General features: G+C 42.5%; 1 protein-coding gene and 1 long non-coding RNA gene across 3 annotated transcripts in view; one reads left to right on the top strand and one right to left on the bottom strand.

Moving 5' to 3' along the window:
* The first annotated feature begins 818 nt into the window (after positions 1-818).
* Positions 819-11,188, top strand: part of LOC129859167 (polypeptide N-acetylgalactosaminyltransferase 11-like) — a 70,001-nt gene continuing 59,631 nt past the window's right edge. Inside the window, exon 1 of one of the 2 annotated variants that reach the window (XM_055928609.1) lies at positions 819-909. The gene's annotated coding sequence lies outside the window, so the exon portion shown is untranslated. Of the gene's footprint in view, positions 910-957; positions 1,191-11,188 lie in introns of those variants that run through there. The other variant, XM_055928611.1, reaches the window with a different exon arrangement.
* Positions 1,551-10,940, bottom strand: LOC129859168 (uncharacterized). The gene is made up of 2 exons (XR_008760132.1): positions 4,575-10,940; positions 1,551-4,337 (listed from the first exon to the last, which is right to left on the bottom strand). It is a non-coding gene; the product is annotated as an uncharacterized LOC129859168 (long non-coding RNA).

Here is an 11,188-nt window from a genome sequence, read left to right as displayed (position 1 = left end):
CTATTCAGTGCCCCTTGAAATTACACCATATATGGATTGTACAGGCTCTAATGAGTATCCCTACAATACTTTTACTGCGACATCTAATATATTTTTTTGCTCTATAAGCCAATATCTATTCAGTATACAGTGATTCGCATTGAGAGCGTTTAGTTGACCTTGGAACATGTTTTAAAACCAAAAAAATGTTTAACCTTTAACTAGGCAAGTCAGTTAAGAACAAATTCTGATTTACAATGACGGCCTACCCCAGTCAAACACGGACAAGGCTGTGCCAATTGTGCGCCAATTTGTGGGACTCCCAATCACAGCCAGATGTGATGCAGCCTGGATTTTAACGAGGTACTGCAGTAATGCCTCTTATACTGAGATGCAGTGACAATTACAAGGATAGGTGAAACAGATCAGGATGCGACACAGTAAAATGGCTCTTTGGATAGCTTTAACTACAACCTATATCAATGAGCGTTAGCATTCTAGCTAACAACTGCTGCATCCAAAATAGTTATTTTGCAAAGATCACAACCAAATATAATCTTAGCGACTGTTCAAGCAAGAAACAAAACATACTTGTAAGTGTATGACATCCTAAAAAGGTTATTTTGTTTAGAAGTAATAAAAACGTAAATGTTTGTTGAATGGGTTTCTCACTGCCGCTAAGAGTCGCGCTAATCTTTGCGTGACGTCAGTGTGCCCTGTACTGGAAAATGTCTACAATGGCACAGATACAAAGATGAATCCTCTATCAATCTCTATGGTTCACACTAGTTGACTGCAGGTTTGTTCGAGTTTTGATTGGTCTGAACTGTGTGAATTGCTCATATCTGATTGGGTAATCCAGTTTTAGCAACTGCTAGTATCGCCGCCACTGCACAGACCCACACAATGTAAGAGAGACTGCACTCCAAGGTAATCCATTAGAAATGGTATCTAGCTAACGTTAGCTATAGCCATTTTACTTGGTGCATTTGGTTGTTGTAAACCGAGGTAGAATAATGGTTAAGCAGCTAGGAAAGGATTTGGATGGGTTCATTGGGGTGTATGTAGTTTTGTGTCACGAGGGTGCTTGTTGCGTTGTGTAGTAAAGGTGGGGAGGTAGCACTTAGGTCTTGCTGCCGTCTGTTTACCTAGCCAACTGAATTTGCAACACCAGCATAGACACATTAGGATGTCCATGAAGCAAGTTCATCGTAAGTTTACATTACACTTTTCATTTCAGAAATGTTGGCATGACAATCTTCCTTCGAGTTGCCTCGGGTCTCGCTCATAGGCGATTTGAGGGCTCGCGATATATAGCTAGCGGGCAGCAAAACTAGCTGACGTTATTTGCATTATTGCTTGTTATTATCACTGCAATGAATGACCATAATTAAATGTCAACTCATGTGTTAGTTAAAGCAAAGTAACTAACTTGCTAGCGTGTCTTGTATTGCATGTTAGCTAACTAGCTAGAAACTAGAACTTTGCCACTCAGCTTTGCTAAAGATAGTGTTGATGATAATTCTTTTACTTGAGACAGGAGACCAAGTGGAGACATAGGACGAGGTGGATCATTTTATAATAAGGCAGGTTTATTCAAGTGTAAAAATATTATGCAAAGCGTGCAGCACGGCTCTTTTCTATCCGATCCGTATGGGGTCATTTGGAAAAAAGAGGGAGTTTCCACAGTCATACAGTTTTATATATAGACAACAAGCAAAGTAGGTTGATCTGCGAGTCTGGCCTTCCGATTGGTCGGTCTGGGTCTTGGGTAGTCCTGATCAGGCCTGGTGTCCACGTTCCATTGGTTCCTGAGAGTTCTTTGTCCTGAGGTCCAACCATGGGTTGGGTGTGTCTGTGTGATTGTCATGGGGGAGGGGAATTGTGGGTGCCGTGTATATGTCCTATGTGTCCAGCATATGTCCAAGAGAAAGAGGGGGTGTGTATGTTGTGTCAACTTATAGGTAATGTTGAGAAGTTGTTAGAACAAGTTACCAATATCTAATACAATTTCTTACAAATCCCCCTCTTCACGTCTCACAAGAGACGTGACATAAAAGTATATAAAAGACAAAACTAATGGATAAAATTTGTCAGAAGACAAATTTTTAATTCCCTCTCTTCACGTCTCACAAGAGACGTGACATAAAAGTATAAAAAGACAAAGCTATGGGATAAAATTTGTCAGAAGACAAATTTTTAATTCCCTCTCTTCACGTCTCACAAGAGACGTGACATAAAAGTATAAAAAGACAAAGCTATGGGATAAAATTTGTCAGAAGACAAATTTTTAATTCCCTCTCTTCACGTCTCACAAGAGACGTGACATAAAAGTATAAAAAGACAAAGCTATGGGATAAAATTTGTCAGAAGACAAATTTTTGATTCCCTCTCTTCACGTCTCACAAGAGACGTGACATAAAAGTATAAAAAGACAAAGCTATGGGATAAAATTTGTCAGAAGACAAATTTTTGATTCCCTCTCTTCACGTCTCACAAGAGACGTGACATAAAAGTATCTTAGTCCTCAAATAGATAGACAGGTCCAGCTTCCCCATCCTCAAGCAGTGGGGACATTTGGGCCCTTTCCTGATTAGGGTCTATGGCTGCAGTTATAACACGGCTAGCAAGCGTGCGCGCACATGGAATGCAACAGCATCCACAAAGTACAAGAATGGCCGCAAAAACAGAAATTGATACTAGGACGGAGGAAGCCAGCGTCTTATATTTACCAAAAGCATCCATCCATGAGTCCCACATAGTAGTGTCCATTCCAGAATGCTGTTTCATCTTACCATTAAGGGTACGAAGTCCCTCCAATGCTACAGTCAGACTCCCATCCGTAGCTGTGTTATTGGGAATGAAAGTACAACACTGTTCACCAAACATTGCACAGACCCCCCCCCCGTTCAGCCAATAACATATCAACCGCGATTCTATTTTGAAATGCCATCAGGGACGTAGCTGCCAATTGTCCATGGACCGCCTCGAAGCCTTGTTGAGTCCAATTGCCCAGTTTCTGGACATTAAAATGAATGTAGTTAATTCTGTCCACATTTTATTAACTGTACACCACCAACAAAATGATGATTCAAAACCTGCGGCCACTTGGTCAACCAGTTTATACTTATCTGGTACCCCCCTGGGGACACCAATTCCATCAATGTAAGTTGAGTCGTAAATGAGCAAGGACCAAAAAGGAGACCACTCCAATAACTACCCCTGGAGTGGCCAACCACACATTAGTAAACCAAAAAACGAGAATATGTTAAACCCTCCGGTCCATCCCTCTATACAACCTGTACCAGGTGGGCTCGTCGCCACCCGGGAACTTCAAACCTTCACAACAGGGAGGACAAACATCACTTTTTATTCATTCAACAACATCATCTACAGCAAACCAAGGGTCCTCCTCTGTCAGCCCACTCTCCTGCGGAAGCTCGTTTTCGTATCAGCCTCTCCAACTGGAGCATCAACCAGAGGCCCCTTACACATCTGTAACAAACTTCTTCAAACAAGGTATGATACAGGCAGCACAGAAATGAAAAACCACAACTAGTGTCAGAAATCCAGTAATCGTCCTTGCAGTGTACTTACCAAAACAACCACCCAGCCAGGGGAACAGTCCACTCTCCTCCACACCTGCAAGACCCTTCATCTCCACTGATAACCTTGCCAACCCACTCAGAGCTTTTGAAATGCTCCCATCCGGACTAGTATTGTTAGGAACAAACGTGAAACACTGTTACACCTCCCTTGTTGGCCAGACTTATGTCCAGTGTTAGTCTATTGTGTCTACTGGTTTGTGAGGCAGCATCCAATTGTTCAGCCATCCCTGTAAGTCCTGTGTGGGTGTGTTTATAATTGATCCAGACCTTTTGTTTTAACATCAACAATAGCTGGGCCAATGATGGGCATCAGATGCCACAGGCCATCATTCCTGGTTAATGTCTGGAATTCGTGGGGGACCCCTATTGGGACCCCCAACAGGTTGGTGTGCATGTTATCTGTACCCTCGGACCAAGGAGCGTCACGTTTCTGCCGTCTCCTGGTTTGGTCCCAAGCCTCTGTGTCCTGTGTAGCTCCCAGAAGTTGATTAGCTATAATAATAGGCAATGGTGGTAGCAGACTGGCCAAAACACATGAGCAACGACAATTTCCTTTCAAAAATGGGGTCAACCGCCTGGCAGGTCAACACATCCACCATACATCAGCAACACCTCTAGTTAATAGTGGTATTAGTTATGCAGGTAGTAGCAGGGAGCCTTCCATAGTCTATACCTCTACCTGTACCAGTGTTACAGCTGTTATGTCCCCCATATGCCTTAACTTCCCACGGTCCTTCTGGGGAGGGACTTCTGGGAACACAAGACTCAGAGTTTTACACAGGGTTAAATTTGGATGCACATCCAACCTTCCCCATTACTTAGGACAAATGGGTGAGCAGCCAGAATAGGTCTGGCATGTCCACATACGACACAGTCCTTTCTATTAAGTGTTTTGTAGGCCAAACACATATTCTCCCTTTCCTCATAAACAGTTTCAGTCCCCAAATGTTCACTATCTGAGATGTCTTTTATATTTATTATCTGTACCAGATTGGAGAGCTTAGGTGATGGCGTGGGACTTGGTCTTGGAGTGGTGGAGGAGGCCGGCTGAACCCTGGTCCGTTGGAACTGGTGGTGGTTCTGGCAGCACTGCGATGGTAACCTCCCCATCGTATCCTGATCAGACAGCTCAGGACTACAAGCAGTCCTGTAAAACCCCACCCTCTCCCAGAGAACACATCATCAGCCAGAGATCAAGCAACACTTTCACTTCTATGAACGAACACAGTGAGGAAAGGTCGGGGTCAGGGAATTCTTCATTAAGGAGTTGACCCCTGAGCTTTATTAGCAACAGTTCTTCTCCTTAACTCTGTGATCATTCGGCAGTGTCAGTGTGTCTCACCCTCCAAGTGCGATATGCCCCCAGGTCGAGTGATTCACCTTCTCCCTTGATTCACCTGCAATGTATAAACTCTTGGACATACAGGTTTGGTTAACAAACAGTTCCTCATTTGTTCTTTCTGATTATATATTTAATTTCTATGCCTAATTTTTTAGCTATAAATGTTTAATTTTAAATAAGTTTATTATCCAATGGACCCCATCCTTTCCCAGTCCACAATGTACCCTCCTTCGTTTGATACCTGGCTCTGGCCAGGTATCAACCTTACTTACTCTAAATAATAACCTAGTACATCATATTCTAGGAACGTCCCTTTTATTCCCCGCATATCCAATTCTCCCTTCGGCGTACATTCATATCTATTCTTTTCTAATTCTCTGTCAAGTGACTTATCTACTTTGAAATGTATCTGTGCTGCTTAAATATGTTAACCCCTTTCTCTCCTATCTTATTTCACAGCCTACCTTGCTCATTTCCTGGTCCACCCTCCCCACTCTGCTCTCAAACCTTCAAGGTCTGAACAGTGCGGGGTAGACCCATCTGTCTGCCTTTTTGTAATAATAGTCAATAACAACTGTGTGTTCCTTTACAACATTAACTAAGTGTCTCACTGTTTTGACTTTATCTGCATGGATTTAAAAATAACTACAGGTCTTATAGTGTCAACCTTTAAAGTCCTAACATAACCTTAATTAACCTATCTCTATCTTCTAATGGCCAATACAAATGCTTACCTTATGGTCAAGAGTTATAAACTCTATTGTAATCAATTTACCTCAAAACTAGTATCCCAAATGACACAATCTCCTTATTCTCACCACATTTCCCCGCGAGTGATCAAGTCGCCGGAAAATGCAATGGAAACAGAAAACAGGTCAAAATGTTACACCTACATTCGTGTTCCATATCTAAAAAAACAAAATTATGTCACCAGCATTCAACCAGTCGGCTGGGAGACCATTTGGGTGCTGCAATACTGCCATCTTCTGTCCATTCTCTGCATAGCTCTTCACCCACTCTCATTCAACCTTCTCAATTTGAGCCATATTAGTTTCTTATTTTAACTATTGTTTTCTAAATTTTTTATTTTTTTTTTTATTTTAATTTTTTAATCTATTATTACCTAGTTAGACTAGAGTGTCCGTGACATACATCCATGGGGATCCGGTTATAGTTATTCTATTAACCATGTGAAAGTGCCCAGGGACAGCCCAAATATCAGTAGGAATATCACAAATAAGGGGCCAGATATCCCTAGCCTTGCCCAGGGAGGGAGAAATATCCCTCCAACTGGGCGAGGTTTTTTTATCAGGGGAGGCGGAGTTTGATTCCGCATCACCTGAGTCAGAAATGTCTTCATTTGGAATCGAATTTAAGCTGTTTAAATCAGCTCTGACTTCTGTCAGTGTTCTAGAAGGGATTGGGGCTGGAGTGCAATGTGTGAAGTGGTGCCAAGGTGCGCCTGATTTACCTTTGACCTGGACTGAGTGTGAAGTAACCTCCCCCACTTCGTACAGTCCAGTCCACCTGGGTTCTAGCCACTTTCTCTTGTGGACATTAACCCCACCCAGTCACCAATTTTTTACCTTCCGTGTGCCAGATCTCCCTTCTGCTTCCCCGTTGGACTTTGTGAATCTGTGTGGAGAGAGCTGCAGAAAGTTCCGTCAATTATCAAACATTACAATTTGTTGTACATCAAGGGCGGGCATATGACCTCCCTTCCTTGGTGAACCCAGCATGACTCCTCCAGCCATTGTCTCATGAGGAGAGAGATGGGTGCCTGCACCTGGAGAGGCTATCATGGCCAGCAACGCCAGGGGCAGGACTTTAACCCAAATCAACTTCAAACCTGCACATACATTTGATTGGCGCGTTCCACGAGACTTATGAGATTGTGGCCTGTACACTAACCCCATCATTAAACAACAATCAGTTGACATTTACACATCCGACCCTATTGGTACATGGAGCGTTTGTCATCAAACAACACACATGAGTTCGGTTTGCAGCCACTTAATGACCTATTTTGCATCCTCCCCTGCTGTTGGTATTGCCTCAACCCATTTAAAGAACCTGTCTACCATAACTAACAGGTACCTTTTTCCATTAGTCACATTGTCTTTCCCCATATCTGTGTGTGTTGGTGAGTGGTTCATTCCCCAGGTCAGGTCTCCGTTTCAGTTCCTGTGCAGCTCTTTCTGCACAGGAGTGGGGTAGACCTTCAGCATTGAGTGCGTCTGCCATGTTTTTGTCAGTGTTGACAAATGTGATGTGTGATTGTGTGCATTTATTCTGGATTTTCGTTTTCCTTTCAGCGCTGAACGTGAATTCTTTGCTCATCAGATATGCTGCAACCCCATGGTGGGTGTGGATTTCCAATGGATGGCACATTATCATGTGGGCTGTTTTCCCAATAGCTTTTGCCACTGCATCCACATACCTGGAGCATGTGGTTTGTCCTTCTTCAATGTAGTCCAGTTTGGAGGGGTGATACCTCAACACTCTTCTCTCCCCCTCTAGGTTCTGGAAAAGGATGGATGATGTAAATCCTTCTTTTTCAGAAACATCCAGATGGAACTTGTTTTTTTTAGTCAGGTGCTGTTAGGGCTACTGCCACTTAGAGATCTGTTTTCAAGAGTGCAAAAGCCTTTGATGCTTCAGTAGTCCAGGTCAATGATGAGTGTAGGTTAGTGGTGAGCAGCTTCAGGGCCATGGGGCATATTCGTCAGCCATGCCCTGAAAAGGGGGAGGTGATTGCTAATTCGGGTCTGGATTGGGGTGATTGTATGCGGGTTGAAGGGCCGCACGTGGTTGATACATCCTTGGCCTGACTCCCCCTTGGTCTAGGGGCGTATCCTCGTCCCCTTTTGGCCAGAAACTGGCTTTGGGCCGGGGTTATTGGGTGCGGACACTGTCGCACCATATGCCCAGCTTGTTTACAATTATAACAGCTTCCATAAGATCCAGAGTACCTCTGGGGCTGTCCCCATGTGGGTGAATAGTTTGATTGTGGTAGTGGGTAGTAGGGTTGTAGTGGTGGTTCCGACGAAGGGTATGGCTGAAACGGGTAGGCATACGGCAGTTGGAATGGCTGCTCCTGGGGTGGGTGTATAGGTGGTCCCTGCTGGGTGAAGATGGGTAGTTGTTGTTGCTGTATCATTCGGGAAACAGTTTTTTCAATGATTTGTGAGATTTCTTGTTGGTCTTCAGCCACCATCTGTTTCTTGGGTTTCTCTCCTTTCTGGGCCTCTTTCAATTGTAGTTTCAAAAGTTGTACCTGTAGGGACTGGATTTGTGTTTCAGCCCCTCCCTTATCCTTATTGTATTGGGTAATGTGGTGATGCACATGGGAGTTGAACTGAGCCTGGGGAATTGCCATTAACCCCACAGTGCCCCTGAGATGGGTTGGGGCCGATGGGGCTGCTGTGGTGGTAGGTGGGGCGTCATTATTGTTGGGCCTGCCCTCTTTGGTGTCAGTTGGTGCTCCAGTGACCACTCCCATCGTATCAGGTTTCCGGTAAGGGAGAGCTTTCCTAATTTCCTCAATTGCCCATAAACCTATTCTCATCTCAGCCTGTGCCTTTTCCCTTTGCTTTGTCCCTTCTTTTTTAAAAAAAATGACTCTTATTCTTATCAACTTCACATTCTATCCCTTGCTTCACTGCTTCCTCCAATTCTTTCTCCATAATGAGGAGTTGCCCTTTTGATGGGGCGACTCCACTAAGGAAACCTGTTTGAGTCCATCTCAGCCTCACTTCCTCCCAGATCTTTTTAACGGGTTTGTAGTGTAATTTACCGCCTGCTCTGTCTTTCATTCTCTGATCTAAATATTCGTTGAATTTGTGTTTGGGGACGATAGTCGTGGTCATTTTGTCGTTAAGCTATGTCTGGGTCTATTATTATCTTTGTATACTTTAGCCCGTTACTGATCGAAACCAGCGATGTATTTTTCTTCCCCTCTCTTCCTCCAGTCTCGTGTCCGACTCGCGTGGACAAAGGATTTTATTGCCGTGTATTTGATGAATTATTTTCGTTTTCCAACAATATTTCAGCTATCTCTTTTTGAAACAATATACGAATGTATTCATGCGCTCCTGTTATAATTGGAATGACAGTTTTGGGTATTTATAATAAAAAATATTATTGCTTTTCGCTAAATTAATTAATTAAATACTTTGGCAAAATATTTCAGAAGTTTCCTTTGGGGACAATATACTAATGAATTCAGGCGCTCCTGATATAATTGGAATGGCAATTATAAGACCTTTAACTCGAGAGATATTATTTCTTTTAACTTTCCCGGTTAATTTAAACTTTTTCCGATTAATTAAATACTTTGCCAAAACATTTCAGAAATTTTCCTTTGGGGACAATATACTAGTAATTCACGCGCTTCTATAATAATTTTCAAATGAATTCTATCCCTTAAGGATTTACCAACAGTATATGAGGGGAAAACCAGGTCAACTCATCAACCGTAAATGGCTGCTTCACCGTGGCACACAGATTCTGACTCGGCGGTCACCACTAACGGAGCCTGAACTTAGCTTATAGCTAATTAGTAGCAATAGATCTCGTGGAACGCTCAATCACACACATTAATTTGGAGAGTTTCAGGTTTAATACCCTTGCTCCTATTTCAAGCTTAGATTTATCACTGGTGCTCCTAGTTGAAAAATGTTTCAACTAGTCCCAGATTACTAATGCGACTTGAACAGCATTAATTTGGAGAGTTTCAGGTTTAATACCCTTGCTCCTATTTCAAGCTTAGATTTATCACTGGTGCTCCTAGTTGAAAAATGTTTCAACTAGTCCCAGATTACTAATGCGACTTGAATCCCAATACGCCAAGCTTAGATTTCTCACTGATGCTCCTAGAGGGATGCCATTTCCACTAGTCCCAGATTACTAATACGACTTGAACAGATACATTTGAGTTTCAAGTTTAATACCATTACTCCTATTTCAAGCTTAGGTTTATCACTGATGCTCCTAGTTGAAAAATGTTTCAACTAGTCCCAGATTACTAATACGACTTGAACAGATCACATTACATTTCAAATACATTTGAGTTTCAAGTTTAATACCATTACTCCTATTTCAAGCTTAGGTTTATCACTGATGCTCCTAGTTGAAAAATGTTTCAACTAGTCCCAGATTACTAATGCGACTTGATTTTATACTTCGCAAATATCTTTACACATTGCCTTAGATTCTAAACAATTCCACATAAATTTAGCAACAATTCACTCACCTCAGTACTTCTGATCATTGAATTTAGATATTGGCTATAATACAATATGCAGATTTTGATTAAACCGGCTCTGCTTACCTTAATATTTTCGAGCTCTTTGATCAGTTTCCTGGGTGAGTTGAATCGCCGACGTCTCCCTCGAGCGGGTCACCTCTCCTTCTTGAATCTTTCTCCCTCTCGTCTCCTGTCCGATGAATTTTCTATTGGGCCTAATTCAAATATGTTTTAACCATCCTCTGCTACCATGTTGATGATAATTCTTTTACTTGAGACAGGAGACCAAGTGGAGACATAGGACGAGGTGGATCATTTTATAATAAGGCAGGTTTATTCAAGTGTAAAAATATTATGCAAAGCGTGCAGCACGGCTCTTTTCTATCCGATCCGTATGGGGTCATTTGGAAAAAAGAGGGAGTTTCCACAGTCATACAGTTTTATATATAGACAACAAGCAAAGTAGGTTGATCTGCGAGTCTGGCCTTCCGATTGGTCGGTCTGGGTCTTGGGTAGTCCTGATCAGGCCTGGTGTCCACGTTCCATTGGTTCCTGAGAGTTCTTTGTCCTGAGGTCCAACCATGGGTTGGGTGTGTCTGTGTGATTGTCATGGGGGAGGGGAATTGTGGGTGCCGTGTATATGTCCTATGTGTCCAGCATATGTCCAAGAGAAAGAGGGGGTGTGTATGTTGTGTCAACTTATAGGTAATGTTGAGAAGTTGTTAGAACAAGTTACCAATATCTAATACAATTTCTTACAATAGATATAACTAAATTGCTATGCATATTATCAGCCAATGGCGATTGTAACTACTTTGCGTGCTACTGTAACGTCAGTGTACTATTGATCCCTGGCAACTAACTATAACGTTACCCAACTAGCTAGCTTGTTAGTTGACCTTACACAATAGCCAACTTTAGTTAAAGTTAACTACTTGTAGATATTTTCCTGAATGCACCCATGCATTATGTTTACCTACCTTATAATACCAAGTTAGTGAAGTTTCTGCG

The sequence above is a fragment of the Salvelinus fontinalis genome, chromosome 7 (assembly GCF_029448725.1).
Source record: "Salvelinus fontinalis isolate EN_2023a chromosome 7, ASM2944872v1, whole genome shotgun sequence".
NCBI lineage: Eukaryota > Metazoa > Chordata > Actinopteri > Salmoniformes > Salmonidae > Salvelinus > Salvelinus fontinalis.
This window is presented reverse-complemented; position numbering and strand designations above follow the sequence as displayed.